At 42.9% G+C, this 22,404-nt stretch overlaps 1 protein-coding gene across 2 annotated transcripts in view; it reads left to right on the plus strand.

Annotated features, from left to right (window-relative positions):
• The window catches only part of LOC124015047 (protein TANC2-like), a 141,364-nt gene that overhangs the window by 28,168 nt on the left and 90,792 nt on the right, over positions 1–22,404 (plus strand). For both annotated transcript variants that reach the window (XM_046329925.1, XM_046329926.1), the window contains exon 2: positions 7,957–8,058. The gene's annotated coding sequence lies outside the window, so the exon portion shown is untranslated. The remainder of the gene's footprint in view (positions 1–7,956; positions 8,059–22,404) is intronic.

The following is a 22,404-nucleotide window of genomic DNA, read 5'->3' on the forward strand; positions in this document are numbered from 1 at the left end:
ATTTGCAATTTTCCGCTCTGGTGGCACGGCGATGTGTAATTGACTTAATGAGATGGATTTTGGAAGGGATGGTAAAGGATGGGGGATGGCTAATTTTAAAACGAGGCGCCAGTAGAGCTCCTCCAGCCCAGAGAAGGCTCTTATATCAACACACTCTGGTCCTTCTCAGGCACATCCTGACTTCTTGACCCACAAAGTAGTCTCAAGCTATTCATAATTTCTAGGGTCCTATGGTCTACTTGACATCTTTGGACTGTTGGTCTTGAGGATCACTCAAGGAGTGACCCAAATCCTCAGGATAGACCAGGGATTTATGTTGTTTGTGTTGTTTGGATATGCCGCCAATGTTATGGGACGTTTTTGTTCTGAACACCTCACTGCAAATTTGAGACTGGATTTATGGAGATATCAGATGCATTTCTGACCTCAGATTCTTTTTGTTGCTGTACACTGATAACTGGCAGCAACTCGGGCCTCCACAAATGAAGGTCCAGGTCTGCTTATATCAGCCTTATATGCACAAAACTCGAAATCATCGAAATCATTGAATTGTGTTATCTAAATAATGGCTTTATATTAGTTCAGAGCAAATTGTGTTGTTCAGCACCTCCTGAAATGATTTGTTTATGATGACAGGTGCCATATGCTATCGGAGTTGAAGATCATTATTGTTGCCCTGATGGGTACCTCTAAGCGCACGGTTGGTATTTTCTGTGTTAACAGTAATTACGTTTGCTACTTGCATTCTGCTATTGCTGGGTGTGAGAAACGATGCTTACTAGTTTTAAAAAATAGTAGTGGTTTTTTTGTGGGATTAAATTTGTAGGACTGAGCTGTGGTAACTCTTATACTGACAGCCTTTCTCTAGGGGTTTGAAACTACATCTAGCTTCACAACCGCAGTGTAGTTAAACGTGATAACACTAAAATGGTTTGTTTTTGTGCTAGTATTTTAATAGCAAGCTAGGTAATGTTCTTTCCAAAACAAAACATTTAGAAGATAATGATGCATAACTTTATGCAAAATTAAGTAGTTATTATTGGACTCTGAGAGGAGCTCTTCCATGATTACATCATAATGAAACCAAAGGCACTAAAGCACAGATGGATATAATGCACAGATCCCGCTGTGCCATAAGAGACAAGGATCCGGGAGAAGGGAGGCATGGCTAAAATGTGGGTCTAAGCCCAGGAACAAGAACCCCCTGCTGGGAAAGACTGAGATTAAATGTGCTCGGTACATACAGACATGGAAAGCTGGTGGAGCGACCGCAGGAAGGTTGGTCCTGACTGACACATCTGACAGGTGTAACCCTGGGCTCTGTGTTGGGTCCTGGCAGAATGCTAAGAGGATGGAGGACTGGGTGTCTACCTGTCACCTCTCCTTCCCTTCTTTTCTGCCTGTCCTCACGCATCTGCCCTGACAGGTTTAAAAAATATATTTTACTGACCTGTCACTGACCACAGAAAGAACCGGGCGTGGCTTCTCGCCAAGCCCTTCCCGCACCACAGACCCCTTGCCCCTCTGCCTGTGGCGTTAACCCTGCTTGGCCCCCCCTGGCAGGGGCACAGCAGGCCAACAGGAAATGAGAGCAGATCAGACTGCTTTTAAGGGAATGAGATATGAAGTTTGATGGCTGAGAGGGGTGTCAGGGGAACATGAGTAGGGGGGGACCAATGTTATTTCATACTAAGGGACGACAAATGCAGTCTGCCGAGGGGGCAGTGGGTACTGAATAGCAGCGGTGCTCTGAGGAGGAAGAGAATCTGCTTCATTGAGTTTCATTCTGTGTGGAATGAGTCTTCTCTTATTTGTTTTCTTGTCTGGCTGTCACCTCCGGTCTGATAGCCAAGAAGGCAAGCAATAAATTAAACCCTTTTGAAAAGAAAATCATAGTCAGAACATAACTAGAATGAGGAACCAGAACATTCTGATGGCTCATCTCTCCAGAGATATTAAAGCTTAGTGTCTCTCTCTCTCTGTCCACTACAAAAATTTAGTTTTGTTTTTAAGTTACACAGAAATTATACTTGGCTGAAGTGACTGCAAACACTTACTGGCCTGATGTGGCCATGGTGACAGCAAGGAGGGGGTTTTGTACTCCCCTCAATTCTTCTTCCCCATATATTTTTGCAAGCAGGCATTGGGGCAAGTCTCCTGTTAAGAAGATGCAGAACCATTTTTTGATAAGACAAAATATATCTATAAATATCAAAATGGTTAACCAGGATACATCGAGGGCCATTCAAATCTAAAATTCACTTCCTGAAGAAAAGGATTCAAGTTTTTGGTGTACGCTACAGAGCATACTATCCTCTCATCGCAAACACGAATGGTACACAGGATGTATAGTGTGGCAAAAATAATTTAGTCAGCCACCAATTGTGCAAGTTCTCCCACTTAAAAAGATGAGGCCTGTAATTTTCATCATAGGTACACTTCAACTATGACAGACAAAATGAGAAGAAAAAAAATCCGGAAAATCACATTGTAGGATTGTTAATGAATTTATTTGCAAATTATGGTGGAAAATAAGTATTTGGTCAAAAACAAAAGTTGATCTCAATACTTTGTTATATACCCTTTGTTGGCAATGACAGAGGTCAAACGTTTTCTATAAGTCTTCACAAGGTTTTCACACACTGTTGCTGGTATTTTGGCCAATTCCTCCATACATATCTCCTAGAGCAGTGATGTTTTGGGGCTGTTGCTGGGCAACAGACTTTCAACTCCCTCTATGGGGTTGAGATATGGAGACTGGCTAGGCCACTCCAGGACCTTGAAATGCTTCTTACGAAGCCACTCCTTTGTTGCCCGGACGGTGTGTTTGGGATCATTGTCATGCTGAAAGACCCAGCCACGTTTCATCTTCAATGCCCTTGCTGATGGTAGGCTTTGTTACTTTGGTCCCAGCTCTCTGCAGGTCATTCACTAGGTCCCCCGTGTGGTTCTAGGATTTTTGCTCACCGTTCTTGTTCTTCATTTTGACCCCACGGGGTGAGATCTTGCGTGGAGCCCCAGATCGAAGGAGATTATCAGTGGTCTTGTATGTCTTCCATTTCCTAATAATTGCTCCCACAGTTGATTTCTTCAAACCAAGCTGCTTACCTATTGCAGATTCAGTCTTCCCAGTCTGGTGCAGGTCTACAATTTTGTTTCTGTTGTCCTTTGACAGCTCTTTGGTCTTGGCCATAGTGGAGTTTGGAGTGTGACTGTTTGAGGTTGTGGACAGGTGTCTTTTATACTGATAACAAGTTCAAACAGGTGCCATTAATACATGTAACGAGTGGAGGACAGAGGAGCCTCTTAAAGAAGAAGTTACAGGTCTGTGAGAGCCAGAAATCTTGCTTGTTTGTAGGTGACCAAATGCTTATTTTCCACCATAATTTGCAAATAAATTCTCATTAAAAATCCTACAATGTGATTTTCTGGATTTTCTTTCTCTCTCATTTTGTCTGTCATAGTTGAAGTGTACCTATGATGAAAATTACAGGCCTCCTCTTTTTAAGTGGGAGAACTTGCACAATTGGTGGCTGACTAAATGCTTTTTTGCCCCACTGTATATGTTGAATGCATCATATGACCCATGTGTTGTGGGTTAATCAGTAGTGTTTAGGATGAATATCCTAAAGATGCAGGCTGTCCGAATCCCACTCCACATCATCTTGTATTCAAGATTTTGATCAGCTCGAAGACAGATGGTTTGCCTGAGAGAGCCCCCTCCAATCCTGAGCTCCAGTATGCGTGTCTAGACCAGAGTTATCCAGACGTACGGAATGACACCCACCAACCTCCCTCTCTCACCCCCCCCACTACTTCACTGAGCCTTGGAGTCACCATGGAGTTGGGGTCATCCATCTAGCACAAGAGCTGTGCTAAAATTAAGCTGGCAAAGTGCCATGTCATTGTGCTCTACAGAAACTGTGATATCTACTGTATCTACAAGGTGTTGAGTTTTTCAGATCCCTCAAAACGAGCCCAGAAACCGACTGTTTTTAACATGCGTATCTAATCCTGGTAACATCTCATTACTGAACAGTTTTTTTGTATCAAAACACAAATGGGCTGCTAAGATTTTTTGCAGTGTAAAATATCATCCTGGCTTCATATCACAAAAAAAGACATCCAAATGTAGGCTAACCATTGCTCATCTTCTGGAGGGCCACATAATACTACATCTGGGGACCAGACCAGATACTGGAAACAATTGACTCTTTGCCTCTATCATCTCCATTCTCCAGTAAATGTCTCCAGTAAGAATGAGGATCTGAATGAGCATCTATTCACTGTTGGCTGTGTGGTTTGGTTTGCCGTACCTCATTATCCTTCTCTCTGCATACCATTATACAACTCACTTCAGCCAGCTCTACTCTGAGGAAGCAACAATCGAGGCTTTCATACTGTAAGTGCAATACACACACTGCCACCCAAACGTCTGGAACTTAGAAGTTCTTTTCATAACTCTGTGTAGGAGTATGGTGAGGATGCCCACGTACAAGGAGGTTTGAGTGTGGCAGCCCTAATACAGCCTCTAGTCTCCTTTACCTCAGGACTGCTGATGACAACTCAAGAACTGGATAGCCTTCCATAGCCATGTCCAATCTCGTGATATTAAGTGATGTTAATTAGCTAATAGGCCTACATTTGATATGTAGTACGAGTTGACGCTCCTTTTGTAAGAGCTACTTGATTCCGTTGTAAAGAGACTGTGACTGGAGTTGCCACACTTGACTGACTGGAGGTCTTGGGTGCCCTGTGGTCGAGAGGGGCTCTGTTAAACACAGGACAAACAAACACCTCAGACCTTCTCCAGTGTGGAAATCCTATTGCTGTGCTCAGCAACTCCAAACCCTCAACCCCTTTTTTCCGATCCTGTCGTTATGGCAGCGCAACCCTGCGACTGTGCTCCCTTCTCAAATCCCAGGGATTTGAGCAAGATTCTTGTGTGTCTGTGTCTCACAGCATGACTTTGTGTGTGTGTGTGTGTGGATTGAGTATCTGTCTGTGGGTGGGTGGAGATTTTTTTTGTCTGCTCCTTTTGACTTTGTCCATTGTGCTGTGTGGCTTGTCTCGTTCTCTGTGGTTTCTTTGAGCATAGCGTTTGTGTGTGCTTCCTGTGTGTCCAGGTGTGTGCGTGTCTGCCCCTTCATCTGGGTCTTTCATCTTCATGTGCAGCCTGTTTTATACCTTCCCTTTGTTTCTTTATCTCCACTCCACTCCTCCTTGCTCTCGCCACCCGAATCTCCATCTCTCTTTCCTATTAGCTCTTCACATAATGTCTGTTCTGTTCAGAGTGCCAAGCGACTCGTAGCCAGGATTTGCATGTGTCACAGATCCCATATTCTCTCCTCCCCGCCCGGGGCCAACACCCGCCAGAGCATGTAGGAGTCAAGGGGTGCCCTCTAAGAGAAAGTGAATGATCTTTCTATTGCCTCTCAATCCTCCCCCCAGCAATTCAGTCGCCCTCTCATTCAGCTGAATAGGGACCCGCGGATCGCAACCCGCCAACACAGGCCATTTTGTGGCTTGAGTAAGAATCAGTATGCATTGTCAGTGAGTATTGGTTGAAGCATTCACTGTAATATGGCTAAATCTGGCCCTGCTATTGTCTGGTGGATGATGGTGTAGGCTACTTGAAGTTACGCTACCAACCTGTTGTACGCTATCCAGAATTCAACTTGATACAACTCAATTATCCAAGCACCTTTCTTTCCTTTCTGTGCTGATGTGTGGAGGTGAAAGCAAATTTCCAGTAGCTTTTAGGCTAAATCCTTTAATCTTTCCTGCTTTTTAAATTGTCAGAGAGCTACTTTAGACTTGAGATGCATCCTCTTACTTTCATTCTCTGGTTTGGATGACTGAACTGGCTGGCTGTGTGCTAGATGACTGAACTTGTGGGTGATGTAAGTTCCCCTAGTCCAGTGTGTATGCTTTCTCTGAGTGGATGGGCTATAAGCTTAATCCCTCAGCCAAAGACAAATAACTTAACTGGAAAATCACCCCATTCCCCTAGTGGATTCGGGGTATTGAATAATATCCCTCTGTGTCCGCCTGTGCATGTGTTTGTGTGTCTCCTTGTATGTAACTTATTTCTTGGGGGAAATATCTCCTCACTTTGACTAGTATTGGATTACTCTGCACTGTCAACAGCTACAAAACATAAATAACAAAGCCACGCCTCTCTTGCTCTGTCCTTACTCTTTTCTCTTTCTCCCTTCTGCTCTCTGCCTTTCCTGGCCAGTTTAATAGCCAAGAGCACTGCAAAATGTTGTTTGAATTTGACTAGTACCTGAATGCGAAAATACCACATCAATTCCGCATGAGATGTCAGCCTGTAGAGTTTGTGCAAGCCTCTTGAGTCTTAGCATTGTGTTAGTCTTCCACATGTATTATCGAGGGGAATATACCTACATATGTAACGCAGCCTTTCTTTTGTTATCATAAAAGCCAGTGCTGCAAGAGATTGGGGCCTTTGATGATGCCTTGGGGGAAATCATGACATCATAGAGGATGTGCAACTTTCTTGCAGTTGAGCAGGTTCGGGTGTCGCTTACTTGAAATCCCTTAACTCGCTCCAGTCTACCAGGCTGCTCCTCCACTTCTCACCTGTCATCTCTGGTGTTTTGGCTATAGTTCAGTCGTATCTGTATCACACACCATAATAACGTACGGGGCTTGTGTGTTGCATGCGCAAAGGAGCCTAGCGTTGCCCGTAAGTTCACTTTTAGAAAACTGAGGTAAGGCCCCTTATGTATGTCTCCTCTTGTGCGGAACATTTGTTGACTTTCCATGCGCTGTAACACCGTACCAAAACTGCGCCATCGTGCACAAATTTATTTTGTCCCCCCACACCAAACACGATTAAGATACGCAGGTTAAAATATCAAAACACGCTCTGAACCAATTTATATTAATTTGGGGACAGGTCGAAACACATTTATGGAAATTTAACTAGCTAGCTTGTAGTTGCTAGCTAATGTGTCCTATTTAGCTAGCTTGCTGTTGCTAGCTAATTTGTCCTGGGATATAAACGTTATTTTACCTGAAATGCACAAGATCCTCTACTCCGACAATTAATCCACACACAAAACGGTCAACCGAATCGTGTCTAGTCTTCTTTGGACTTCTATAGTGATTGGCAACTAACTTTCATAAAATGTGTATTACCACCACCGACCTCCGTTCGTCTTTCAGTCACCCAGGTGGGTATAACCAATGAGGAGATGGCACGTGGGTATCTGGTTCTATAAACCAATGAGGAGATGGGAGAGGCAGGACTTGCAGCGTGATCTGGCAATGCAGACGCTTGTTGGCGCCCGCGAGCAGTGTGGGTGCAATAATTGCATGTCTAAATTTATTTTGCAACGCTCCCGCATGCGACGTGAGCGGTGTAGTCAGCATGTTAAGGTGCGCCTTTGAATTATTCTTTTAAAAAATAAAATAATTATGACATGAACACAAAAATGTAGGGGGGAGAAAGAGTAAAATAACAAAGGGTGTCCAGGAACGGGGCCAGAATGTTGAAAAAGGATTCTGACAGATCTTTTTATTTTCTTTATGTTTTTCATGGCTCGGCCTTGGCAGAATCTCTCTCCCTCTCTTCTCCCAGAGGAGGAGCCAATCAATCAACTGTATTTATAAAGCCCTTTTAACATCAGCAGATGTCTCAAAGTGCTATACAGAAACCTAGCCTAAAACCCCAAATAGCAAGAAATGCAGGAGTCTGGTGTGTGTCCTCATCCTGACTTCGCCATGTGTTACTGTGCCCCATATTCAAATGAAGCTAATGTCTTAATTAAAAATCCCAATCTCCTATGTTGTCTGCCATGCAGTCTGAGAATATAAACTTTAATCGAAAATGAGACGGTGTTATTCATTTAGTGGGTTATGCATTGGTTGGATGTAATGCTGACTGTTGACACTATGAATCACTTACTGATGATTTCCCTTTTGCAGGATACACCAGAGTGCATCAGTTGGGAGATGGGAGAAGGGCTTAGGCTTGAGCCCGTTGCTGCCCCACCCGTCTCACTGTGAGGCCTTTGTCTCCTACTCATGGTAAGTCCCCACAGCCTACATCCCAGAAACATTTTTTTTTCATGTGATGTGCATGTCATGTGCTATTGTTTATATGTCATGGTATACCACAGAAAAAGTCCGGGGACAGTCGCTACAAACAATGGCAGTTTTGTCTGAGCACAGGGACAGTGTTCATGACTGTGAGAAACTGAATATCTGGTTGAAGTTGGTCCGTTGTGAGTAGCCTAACTGTCCATCAAACTGTCAACTCTACAAAATCACGTTTGACATTTTTGATAGGGAAGCAACAGAGGCGATGTCCCCATTATACGTCTGGATGAAACTGTTCAACTTCTATAAATGTACATCCTCTCTCAACTCCAAACTACTCTTTCTCTACACTATTCCAACTACGACCAAGAAATGGTAATACTTCCCTAGATAGAACTGTTGGCAGAGGTAAGGTAGGCAGGCAATGGTAATTCCACATGTGTTGCAGTTTTATATTCCTCATGACAAAGAATATACCTTTTTTTGCATTTAAGCCTAAAAACACTTTTCAATTCATAAAGAGTTACTTTCTCTACAGAAACTTGAATATCTATTGGAAAATTGAAAATACAAATTGGATTTGCTAAACCTCTGATGCTGGAGCTGTCAAAGATGATTGGTCAGTTGTTTATCCAGCCATACACTTAGCATGTGTACATTTGTGAGAGATGGACTATGTCATTTACATGTACCTGGTTTTTCAAAACCGCAGCAAGGCAGGTACTTAACAAAGCTCTCCTTTCAATGTTGCTATAGCCACAAGCTTGAATTCATTGTCCTGATTGGTGACATTGTTTTGGGAACAACAAAATCCAGTCACGTTGCTAATTTATGGGTAGGAAGCAACAAGTGACTAATCAAAACATCTCACTGCTCACGGATATCAAACTACTCCAATAACGCACAAAACTGCAACAACCAGAAAGACTAACTTCCACCAAGAATTGCCAAGCATCCCGTACTCATTTAATGCAATAAAGCAACAAGTGAGACCCAAACAAAGCCAGCCCTGTGTTGAGCTCAGTAGCCATCTCCCTCGCCTCTCTTTAGAGAACACTCTCTTGTTGTCTTCTCACAGAGCTGAGGCGAGCATCACCATGTCCGCTCAAGGCTCATCTAATTATCCAGTGGCCACCCAGCCGTGAAATTGGCGTTTGGCTGTGAAATTGAGCCAGTGTGGCTGGAGGAGACCTTGGCATTTTGAGAGACCGTCGCAAGGTCCCTTTTTCTTTAGAACGGACGAGGGCCGGGCGAGGAGGAGGAGACAACGAATGGCGTATCCAGCCCGGGCCAATTCAAGGCGGCCATAATGAGCATAACAACAGCGAGGGCAGGCGTACCACAGTAGATTAGCAGCAAATTATTACCTTTGATCTGTTATGAAGAGGGAGGAGCTAGGCGAAGGGCAATTAGCTGAGAGGCAGCCAACTGACTAATTTCTTTTGTGGCTGTTGTCAAGGAGAGTAAGATATACTGTGCTGTTCGCATAAGACGTGATGGTTGAATGGGGTAGTGTGAAAGAAACCGTCAGGGACTGGATTTTCATGGTGGTGGTGCATTTTTAGATGGAAATCCATAAATCAAAGACAGTTTTGAATGGTTTCTGGGGTATTTCTATCTTAAATTAATATGTATTAATGTAACAATTCTGATTTCTAGAGGCACTTCTGTAGTAGGCCAATGCTTTATATAGTCATACCGGCTAATGGAGAGAATAATTAGGAAAGTATTTCACTGTATTTTCAGTGACTCGTTTTATTGACATGTCAAATGAATGGACAAGCTGGTGCCCAGCTAATTGTTTGACCATTTCTTGGGGATTTCATGAGATTAGGATGTAAACCTCATTCATGATTTGATCTGTTTGTTACGCAAGAGGACATGATGGGGCACGGAGGGATGAAAACATTACCAATGTTTTATGAGGAGGTTTAGAGACTGACCTAATGCCTTTTGAAGGGGTTATTAATAATGACTTATCAAACAACCTTTACAATCAGATAAGTGTGATAGATCCCTAGGGTCCACTTCCATGGATAAAATCGCTCCATAAGATTTTGTAACTCATGCTCAAGTGGTCCAACTCAGCGCCACTGCTTTATACCTTTCCTTGATTAGATAGCTGCTGCGTTACTTATACTATTAACTTAGTAAATGCTTTTGCTAATGACGTGTTCATGAAAAGTATCAGAATGACTATTAATTTGCTCGGCATTTAGCATTAGCCTAAAGCCGTTAAAAGATTCTGGCGCAATTAAATAGTTAAACTCGGCCGTCGAACCACTGCGACGTCTTGCTTTCAAGCACCGCTGTGTTTAAGGTGTTAGCTCGCCACCTGTGATCCAAGGGACAAAGCTATTGTGTTATTTTAAGCACAGGCATCTGTTTCTCAAATGTCTGCTGTTTTTAATCGTCTTCAAGCAAGTCAGTTTGCTTTTATGCACATTCATTAATTTAGACAACCTTTGCTGTTGTCATGAGCAGTTCAATTTCAAATGTTTTCAAACCAAATAATCTTCACCTATGACCTGCGTATCTTGTAGGTAAAGCGAATTGTTTTCCCCCCTGTATGATTTGCAAAACAAGCCGCCCTTGACGCATACTGTATTCCCCCAGCATGATTGGGCTGTCATGTACATTCACTACAACTAACAATTTATTTAGCTCCGATAGCCAATTAGACTGTCTGTTTGCTGAGACCCACTCAGGCGTTGGAGTGCTTATTAGTTATCTGCCTTCTTAGGGGTCTGGGTGGACAGCAAACCAGTTTGGATTGACAGAGCGCCTCAGCCCTCGTTGTCCAACCGTTTACGTCGTGTCATTGGATACTCATGTCATTGGATGCTCACACTGCCACTCAAGATTAGACAATCCTTCCAGGTCCAGCATTAGTGAGATGTCACTCATCAGGCCGGCAGCAACATGAGCAATTATCATGTTGTTCTTTTAGTCGCAAATTGGAGCAGCCCAAGCCGTGGTTAAACTCGGATAGGAGCTCACTGCAGACATTCTGTCAGACAATTCATGCCATCATGGGCGTTGACATAGTCACAGCCCTCCCTCTCTTTCTCACACATCTTTCTCTGTATTTTCCCTCACTCCTTCCATCTCTCACTCTACTTCTCATGATGTAACTCACTATTTCTCAGTCTGTTCTCTCATTCCTTTTTAAATTTATTTTAATATCCTCCCTTTCTCTTCACCAAACTTAACTTCACAGACAAGTGAGGTGAGGAGGTGGAGGGAGGGAGAACGAACATAATGCAGAGAGGGAGAACGAACATAAGATTGGCGTAATTACAGAGCGCCCTGTTTCCCATGGTCAGGAGGACTGAGTCTGAGTACAGCAATAACCGTAAACAGGCTTTGTTCGTCCTCTCGTGTACTTTTGTATTGTTTGTCCTTTTTTGCATATATTTCAATTTTATTTTCAATCTCTTTTCCATTTTAAATCAATTATACCTTCCGGTAACCTGCCTCACCCAATTTGATATGGCTCCGCTATTTATTTTAAACATTTTTAGACCTTATAGCCAGAACCACCTAGCCATCAGAAGCTAGCCATCAGCAGCTAACCAGCTAATTAGCCACAAGCTATTTAGTCATTGCTAGCGGCCTTTACCTTCTGCACAGATACCAGCCCTTTTTTTAGCCTTGATAATGCCTGCCAGCCTACCAGTATCAGACTGTTTCTCCACTACAACGCCAGATTCCTGCCGTAAACCCTGGACCATTACTCTTGGTCTTCACAGCTAGCTAGCTGCCACCAAGTGACCCAGTACCGAAGCTAGCTCTGAGCCAGGCCAGGCCCACCTTCCGGCATACTCAGTTGTTCACCCAAACACGGCTAGAATCCACTACTCCACCGGATCCTTGCTGTAAGCTCTGGACCTTGGCACCAGATTACCGCTGCTACCGAGTGGCTATAGTGGCTAACGCCCCTGCCCCAACGCTGTTTATCTGCTAAATTGTAATTCTTCGCTGCTATGGCCTATTTATTGCCTACCTCCTCATGCCTTTTGCACACACTGCATATAGACTTTATTTTTCTACTGTGTCATTGACTTGTTTATTGTGTTATGGGCTTGTTTATTGTTTATTCCATGTGTAACTCTGTTGTTGTTTCTGTCGCACTGCTTTGCTTTATCTTGGCCAGGTCGCAGTTGTAAATGAGAACTTGTTCTCAACTAGCCAACCTGGATAAATAAAGGTAAAATAAATAAAAAATAAACAGAGCCGCGGCATGAAGCAGAGAAATTTTTTCGAGACGGTCGAGTACACAGTGGAAGCGATCGTTCGGTGGGGGTCTCTCCTGATGCAGACTGCAGCAGATCTGCCAGTGGCGTTGTTATTTCACGTCATTGACGTGACTGTTTAGTTGATGGGTTAGACATATGTACTATCAAGAGGTTTATGCACTCAAGTGTGTAGTAGTAGACTCCCACGAAATATACACACCGTAGACGAAGCCCTCCCCACACCAGCACATTTACAAATGGATGCCATTTCCCCCTTCCTGTTTGATCGCTTGAGTGATGAAGCCAATGTAATCCCACTACCGCTCTTTTCAAACCCCCTCATCACCCTCTATACCGACAGCCCTTGTGCATCTATAGGCCACTCAACACCCCCTAGGGGAGGTATAGCAATTCCCTCATCTCATGATACATCTTTCCCTTCGGTTCAGTGCTCACAAAGAATGTACTTTCTTTACATCAAAGTTGTCCAAGATCAGTCACTATTCTAGGTCTCTTCTACTGCACTTTTCTCCAACTGCCCCTCCCCCACTCCATCTCACTTTCTGTTTTTCATATTACCTCATCTTGTCCTCGTGCATCATTCTGACCGGCTGTGTAAGCTGAAGCCTTGGCTTCTGGTCCTCCCACACTGCCTGTAAACTCCAGAACACAACTGTACTGAGAGATGGTCTACCAGGCTGCAGAGAAGAACAGATTGTTTTCTGAGACCTAGGGCATTCTGTTACATATTGAACTGGTCTGATGTTAATGATGTGGATGATGTTGATGTTGGTTACATTTGATATTGATGATGATGGGGATTATGATGAACATACTCTCTGCTCTCTACCAGTGTATGGGTACAGAAATATCTGATTTGACAACCCACTGAGCCCCTAAAGCCTCCCCCACCTGAAATCATAATTTCCAGCAGTGAAGAGGAAGAATCGAAATCGATGAATAATTTAAACTAAAAATAGACCCCTAGCTGTCAGATTTTTTTGTATTTCCTTCTCATGCCCTCGTGTTGCAGCAGATTGAATCAGCCAGTGGCTGGTGTTAATAGTCAAGTCTTACTGACAGACTTGACATGCATTCCTACAGCCCATCTAGTACTCCTCAAAGACCTCTCAATGGAGTGTCCAGTACCTCTGTGACTCCCACTAACTTGATCTGCTAGTCGGTCACCTGTGCCACTACTACTGTTTCAGTGCCACTACTTAACCCCTGTAACCAGTGCTTAATTCGTAAATCGCGAGGTTCCGGAACACATAGTGAGGGGGAGGGTTGATTATCCGGGGGGCTTTGAGGTAGCAGCGCAGTAGACAAACAGCCAAGTAGCCTGCTGTCTACGGTGGTGAAATGTACAGCACTCTCCAAGGTGCTGATTAATTCAAAGCATTTTAGATACCACTGCAGTATGCATGCCCACATACTTGTGTAAACCCAGCAGCTATACTAATGTCCAAATTTCTTATATCCTAATTTTCTAGACATCAATGTACAGCAACATTTTTAGACAACACTGCAGAACACCTGCCATATGCACACATACTCAGCTGTGGGGCTTACAAGACCCGACTTTCATATAATTTTCAAGACATCAATGTAGCAGTAGAACAAATATCAGAATATAACTTAAAATAAAATAAATCACTAGGTTACAGTAGAACACACATATGAGCATATATAGGCTTCCTACCTATGTGATAATATGAATCAGATCACCTTCACAGTACAGGATTTTTTTCCCTACCTTAGTTTTCAAAAACCTCCCACAATGACTCTCCCAATGTCAAGTTCATTTAAAACTCCCGATGTTCAATTTCTTGCGCAAAGCCATGAGTGGGCCAGTGGCTGTGACGTTTAGCCTCCTAAGGCTGTTCTGAAGACTCTGGCTTTAGTGTTAACTATAATCTGGGTGTCTCTTTAGCCTCGTCTATAAGGCTTGCTGCCACCAAATGCACCTTGGTTCGGGCATGTCCAAGAAATTATTTTCTGTGGGCTCTTTGTTTTTTTGTTTAAATTACTGTACATTCCACCCACTATTTTGCTAGTTTCATCCCTCCAGTCATTTCTAGACCCAAGCTCAGTACCTTTTTGCATGTTGTCCAGCCCAACTTTTAAATTCTGCATGACAAGCCAGGGGTTATACATTTGCTTGTGTTTGAACTGCAAATTGCACCTGCTCTGAGTACTTTGCCAGTGGTTGCACTGAAAAAGTCTGTTTAGTTGGTGCACTTGATTCAGTAATCCACTTTTCCCTTAGTTCAAAATGCATACAAAGGAATCCCAAAAGTTACCAATAAACTTTGTCCAAACCAGAGCAAACAGGGTAGTTTGTCCCGGGACCAAACGTAGAATGTATGCACAATGACTGTAACGCTTTTTTAATCATATATATTATATATATTATATTATTATTATTATTATATTATTATATTATTATTATATATAAATCAAACCTCAGGTACCCTAATATGTAAATAAAGGATAACATTTAAGACGGAGAATAGTATGTTCATTACCGGAGATAAATAACAAAGTGCGCACCCTCATCCACACGCACCACAAGACTACAGTCAAAATGAGAGCCACCTAGAAAAACTACAAATTTCTAGCTCATTTATCAATAAACAAGCCTGAAACCCTTTCTAAAGACTGTTGACATCTAGTGAAAGATGATTTTCTTTTGATTTTCCCATAGACAACCATTTCAATGGGTGGTGCCCTCAAAATAATTCCGGATGGATTCTCCTCGGGTTTTCGCATGCCATATCAGTTTTGTTATACTCACAGACATTTATTTTAACAGTTTTAGAAACTTCAGAGTTTTCTATCCAATACTACCAATTATATGCTTATCCTAGCTTCTGGGCCTGAGTAACAGGCAGTTTACTTTGGGCACCTCAGTCATCCAAACTTACATTTACATTACATTTAAGTCATTTAGCAGACGCTCTTATCCAGAGCGACTTAACTTCCGAATACTGCCCCCTATGCCTAAGAAGTTAACACTGATTGCTTTCATTAGAATGTCTACAGTGCGAACAGTGACACACTTAATAAATCTTGAGGTACTGGATCCAGGCAAATAGGTGCCGGAACAAACAAAGTAAAATCCGAAAGGCCCCGGACCCTGTTTCGTCAGGATCCGCCTGAAATTAAGCACGGCCTCTCACCCTTTGTCTTGGTCAGGGTTTTCTCCCTATTGGTCCTCTCGGTGACCACAGGGAGTTTGTGGATGTTGATATGCCCATATAGATGTACTCGCAGGGGGAGAAGGAACGCATTTTACCAGGTAGAAAGGCATTGACTTTACATCAAAGGACATACGATGGCAGCTAGAGGATCCTGGGAAGCTCTTGCTAGATAAAGAACTTTTGTTTAGTTCCGCATCACAATGGTAAAAGTAATCTGTTTGTAGTCAAATAATATTTAGGCAAGCTAGGAATCCAAACAGTCCTTGTATCTGTGGTTTTTGGCTCACTGTGTCTATTCCTGCCAAGGACACTTCATTTTCGGATCAACACATGGTTTCCATTAGGAGGTCCAGAAGTGCCAGTTTCAAGCAAGGTTGTTTATTACCAAATGAAGATAGCTTGGCTGTCAGGTAGCCTAGTTGCTATGTCCAGATGGAGACACACCAATTCTGTACAATCAGTTGTTCCAAAATCTAAGCTCCTTCTCCTTTTTCAGATTGGAAAAGAAGTAATTTGTGAAGGCTTCTGGTTGGTATTTACATGTAAGTTTTAACATTAAGTAATTAGTCCCCCTCAGTGTTGTCTTTAACACTTCTGTGTAGGGTACTTTGTAAACAATGTAGCATGTATTTAGCACTTCAAAGCTCATTAGTGAGAAGTTAATTTTGGAAATTGTGCCAATTTCTCTCTATTCATATTTTTGTCCACTGGGTAAGCATTTAGTAACATAGTATGTCTTATTTCCTTACCCCAAATAGCTTCTGTATCTTATGGTTAAGGCTAATTAATTGATGGCTAATTAGCTTTGTGTTAGCCTCTGAGAATTGACCATCACCACAACGATGTGTTACCAGGAACCCCCAGACTCATGAGTGATCGACCAAAAAGCAAGTACCTTTCTGTACCTCGCTGCCTCTTTTCAACGAGGTTAATGTTTTAGTGCTGCTTAACTTTAATTAGAGGTGCTGGCTGGCCTCATCTGGTTCCACTCAGTCACTCCTCTGTCGCACAGACAGACAGAGCCAGGTCTCTAATAGCAATACTGGAGCAGCAGTGAAAGGGTGCGAGGCGTTTTACATGCAAACAACATGGCCTTCTTCTTCTTCTCCTTCTCTTATTATCCCCTTCTCCCTCTCTTATTGTTTTGAATGTGTTTGTGGTTAGCCTATTGTTCGTTATCCACACAAACCTGCACCCATGTTTGGCCTGTAGAGGAAAGAGTCAAGTTCTCAGTCAATAAGCCCTTAAAACTACGGTATGTGGGGTGTGTTTATCTGTTTTGGACGATTGCTCCCTCACATCTGAACCATGGTTACCTTGTCTGACTGCAAATGTAAGTTAAATGCAGTTTCCTAAGCAGAAAAGCCATTCTGTTTCAGAGAAACACAAGAGAGGGAAAGCTGTGGTTATAGACTTATAGCAGTAGATGGTTTACCTGTGGACAGATGTTTTTCTCTTTCCATTTTCAGCTCCTCAGACTCTGCTTAGTGTGTTTGCTGGGCTACTGGACAGAGAACGGAATGGGGGATTGCTTTTGGAAACCAATTTCACCCCTGCTCCGCTGACAGGAACCCCCCTCAGTTTTCAGAGATCCTTGAATAATGGCTTCACTTGCAGCCCCACTCTTCTCATCATGTCAGTGGCCTACTTGTTACTCCACACAGACATCTTGTAAACATGGGTGTCACTCGCATGAGCGGCAGTGTTCAAAGCATACCCCTCACTAATTGCTGTATGAATGCCTTGGTTTTTCGCCCCAGGCGCAAGGATGTGGGAAGTCAATAGAGTTTGCAGAGAGAGGGCTCATTAGACTGTACAGAGTTTACGACAGAGGCCCCCAGACTTTAATGCTGCAGTTTGTTGGGGCTACAATTACACCTTGCACACATTGAAGGCTCCCCACCATCAACCTGCCCCTTTCAGAAAGAAAGGAACCTATTTGCTTTTGACTTCAAACCATTGTTGGTAGGCCACAACCAGAGTAAGTGCAGCGAAGACGGTCCTTATCCCATACTGTCATTTTTCTAAGCTGCTGAAATACACACACTCATGCCTCTGGAAAGAGGTGAAATAGTTAACATTTAACCAGGGCTCGCCTCTCAACCACAACCTTTCCAGAGCTCACTGCCATTGGGTTCAATAGTTTTGCCCATAGCCTAAGCGGAGGCTGTCTCACGTAGAGAAGACTCATCCACCTGATAGGGTTTGACATGTCTCTCAGGGAATGGACACAACCTTTACCAGGCTGTAGGAACCATCTACAGACCATTGTCTACCCTTGCATCTCTTCTTTGGCTCAAGCCTTAATGGAGGAGCACATCAGACTGACTTACGTCTAAATGATGCATCCATTGTTTTCTGATTACAGAACGGCTAGGGAAGAGATTCTATGCCAAGTCATCCTCAAATGAGACAAGACATTACATTATTTCCAATGTTATAATTCGCAAGTAACCTAGCATCTGAACATTTGACAGATTCCATCGTCACCGTAATAACAGACACAGCAGTGATGAGAAAGGTCCTCTGTATTCCAAAGCTCCCAATCTGCACATTATCGACAACACTTGCCTAAAACCTTTCATTTTTCATTTTCCATTTTCTTGTTCTTTAAAAAAATATATTCTCTCTCAGCCCTCTCTTGCTCCATATCCATAGGTCTCTGTGTCATCACTCACTCACACTATCTCCGCATCATCACATTCATGTCTGTGAGATGTGGGTTTGTGTGTCTGTCAGAGTCTTGAGGGACACGTCGTCTGGCCCATGTGATTGATTAACGGCTTGTCTGTACTAAAGCCCCCCTGGGATGTTGTGGCCATCAGTGGTGTTTTATATAGGCCTGCTCCCTGAAGACATCAGTTTTCACAAAGCTTATCACAATTTAGCGACTTTGAAATGAAAAATCTAATTTGATTGAATTTGAGTTTACTACTCAGACATTACATCAATACAGGCTATAATGCCATGCAAACTGCCTCAAATTGGTTCCCTTTGATAAGGTATTTAAAGTTTTTTTTTACAAACTTGTAAATCAGTTCATATTCTGGTATACAGTATAGCATGAGGGTCTAACGCTGCTATACACCTAGTTTCTCACTCATGTCAAGTGTTGTGGGAATCTTTTTGGGGTGATCTTACAGGCGTCATGGATGGTAGGTTATCCCCTTAAGGTCAATGTCTGCGTTCCCCCATGGAAATATAATTAGCATAATAAAAAATTGTATCAGTTTACATTGGATGCATCTCAATCCACCACATCCGCCTATGTCGCACTAATGCAACTGCTGTGAAAGGTGACAGAGCTAGAGTGGTGTTTGTCAGACCGTGAGACATCCCTAAAATCGGTCTTCTCACAAAATCATCTGAAGCGTCCCAACAGTTTGGCCTACACATTAATATGAGCCATCTGTGGAAAGGTGATACTCTCACGAGGACGTCAGTCTAGGACGTCCACAGTGCTCACAAGATGTCTCCTGTTGAAAAAATGTGTGGAAGCATTTAAGGAGTTTCTTTCGTGCCAAAAATAAGGGGTTAAATACGTGTTTTTTTTTAAATAAAAAAGTTTCCTGATCTTAATTATCTCTCAGAGATAGGACAGACACTTCAGAACAAACTTCCTTTAGATTTTTGGGAGGGACTGTTGTTCCATGTAGTGAATCTGTTATTCAATGCGTTTGAAAGGGCTAATAGCAGTAGGGCCAAACATTTGTTTTCATGAAGTATTTTTTAAAATATATTTTTGGGGATACTTCAAGGAGTCTTAAAATTCCAAATCAAATAGCAACGATTCCATACAGCTTAGTAGTACCCCCGGCTTAGACAGGGCTTAGACTCTTATGGGTTATACACAGAGCAGCTCTCTCGCTCTCGCTCTCTCTGTTTCAAATCCACTACGGTTCTTTGTACTTCGAGTGTAGACTGCTAAGCCTGTAATAACAGGGCCTACACCCCCTGTCTTTAATGTCGCGCTTGACAACAAAAACTATTCTGGCTGAAAATGAAATGTTCTGTTATCTGCACACTTCTTGAGACATCTCCATGGCGATGTCACATTTCATCTGCAACTCATTGTTGGTGACATTATAGCATTTAATGATAAGATTCTAGAAGCCCCACAGGAGTTATGGTGTGGTTGTGAGGGACATAAAGTGACACACAACTTATTATCCTTGATCTTTTTTTAATGAAACACTTACAGTGCAGCAATCAACATCAGTCTTTTTACAGTACAGGCCTCAGCTACTGCAGATCTGTTGATCTCCATCTGTAGGGCCACTCTGACAAGGGTAAAGATGTTGCCAAATGGCTTTACAAGCTGTCAATGCAATATATACCATAGCACTGTAATGTGCGCAGTGAAGTTGATTTTTACTCTGCTACTGTATCTGATAGTGCTGTGCTCTGCCAAAGGGGGCTAGACTGGATGGTGCCAGACTCCAGGGTGCTTTATCAGCCTCTTTTGTCTTATGCTGGAATAAGGCGTTTTATAGCGCATTCTGTGGTAGTGGTTTTGTGTTGACGGCTTGATGACACTTTAGTGGTTCAAGACGCTTTGTGTTACCACCAGACTGCTTAGATTTCAGAACATATTGTACAGAATTTCCCCTGCCGTGCTCCGTTTCGGCTTACAGATAAAGATCTAAACGGAGCAATACTAAAAACCATACAGTACTAAATGGAGTTATATTGCCCAAAGTGTGTTCTAAGTCGAGCCATTCTTTGATAACAACTCATGATATTATTATCTTGTTCTGGCCAGTGCTGCTGGTCTTCCCTTGCTCGGCCGGGTCTAGCTTAGCTGGAACAGGATGTTGGCTCAACAAGTCAATCCGCTAAATAGATCACAGCTGAGCCACCAAAACACACCTTCACATTGAGGATAATGCAAGTGACACTTGGTGGTCTGAAAGGGAGAAGACATCTACTGCCGCTATGGTCAGATCCAATGAGGTTGTCTACCTGTCTCCTGTCCTATCCTTTCTATCAGGGGCTTGTGTCAATCCAGACAGCCTGGCTAAAAGGACCTGTTTGCACTGCCTCCCAACATCACCACCCCTACTGACTAGTATCCCAGTAGATACGGGTTGGAATTACATTATTTCAATCCAGTTTTACCCTCTGGGAATGTGCTGACCCAGCATAACGTAAAATGCAGCTTTTTGTTTACCTCTCCCTAGTCACTACAACACAGCTGCCCATTTATCTTGCTAGACCAAATCACATTACACATCAACCCAGATGATAAAAGGCCCATTCCACATTTTATTCCAAACTCCTGGCTGGAAAATATATATTTTTTGTTCTGGTGTAATGAATCAAGACAGTATTATTGATAGCCCTGGATCTGCTGGTTTCCCTGAAGAAAAGAAAGTAGGTCAGGTTTCAGAAAATGATGCATTGATTCTGGTGACTGTCCATTTACAGCCATTAGCCACGGGGGGTGGGGGTTGTTACTCCAGGTTAGTTATTACACACATCACCTTGAGGCCACTGACGGCCTATAAACCCGCTTGCGACTTCACAAAACTAACATCCTCGTTGACTGAACAATTAAGTCTTACTTTCTTTGTTTTCTTAGAGCTAGATTACATAATCTAGTACTGGTAAATTACTGCAAGCCATTAATGATTTCTGTCTCATTACTGTTATACAGTAATACTGTGAAATGATGTCTAATCCAGGGGTTCACTACACCACTATTGTATTTGTGAGATCAGAGGGGAACCTTCAACCGTCAAGTGTTTCCCGATTTGGTTTTAGGATGTGGTCTTTACTTCCATGTTCTACATCCGCTTGACCGACTGTATTATAAGGGAGCGCAAAAGACCCTCCGACCCCCCCCCCCCATACATTCACATACACATTGCCATACACCCACTCTCCTGAAGGATATCCTGTCCTTGTGTGTTAGCGGAATGGCCTCATCGAAGAGGCAGCTGTGCCGGGTCTTAGCAGTGTGAAAGGTAAAGAAAACACACACAGCAGTTTGATGCAGTGGCCTTCACCCACTTAGGCTCAATTCTGAATGCATTATGTTAGGATTACAGTGTCTAAAACCCTCAACCTCCTGCCAACTATGTCGGCGCCGTGTTGTATCTGTTAATTGTACTCAAAGTATCTGAATTTCTTCCTGTACGATTGATAGATCTCTGCTTTTCACCCTTGTGTTATGGCAATGGTAGGTTTAAGCGCATCGCTGTGCCATCCTGACAGCATGTTTAATGGTATAATTCCTCAAACTCTCTTTAGCTGTGTGCTTGGCTGAGAATACAATGATGCAAAGCAACAATCTTGTCTAGGTTGTACGGACTTAAGCATAAAATGGCTTCCCCCATCCCGGAAATCGAAGGTTATATCGATGTCCTAATCCAGGTGTCATCCGTCTTGATTAATGAGACCGCTGTTGGCTGGGCTCCCTGCCTGCCAAAAAACCCTTCAACTCCAGAATCCGCTCCCTGGATGTCAATTCCCAGACCAGTATCCCTTCCTCCTTTTCTCTCCAAAACTCTGGTGCTTGAACGTCAGTACAGATCCAGGCTTGAGTGTTGCAAGGTAGCACATCGTAGTGGGGTTTTGAGAATGGTCTTGTCTAGAGGTCGACCGATTAATCGGAATGGCCAATTAATTAGGGCCGTTTTCATAACAATCGGAAATCGTTATTTTTGGGCGCCGATTTGCCGATTTCTTTTAAAAACAAAATATATATATTACACCTTTTTAACTAGGCAAGTCAGTTAAGAACACATTCTTATTTTCAATGACTGCCTAGGAACAGTGGGTTAACCTCTTAGGTCGACCCGACACGCAGGCGTCCCATCTAGACATCTGGAAATGCAAATGCACTACGCTAAATGCTAATAGCACTTGTTAAAACTCAAACGTTCATTAAA

This window comes from Oncorhynchus gorbuscha, linkage group LG26, assembly GCF_021184085.1.
Source record: "Oncorhynchus gorbuscha isolate QuinsamMale2020 ecotype Even-year linkage group LG26, OgorEven_v1.0, whole genome shotgun sequence".
In the NCBI taxonomy this organism is placed as follows: domain Eukaryota; kingdom Metazoa; phylum Chordata; class Actinopteri; order Salmoniformes; family Salmonidae; genus Oncorhynchus; species Oncorhynchus gorbuscha.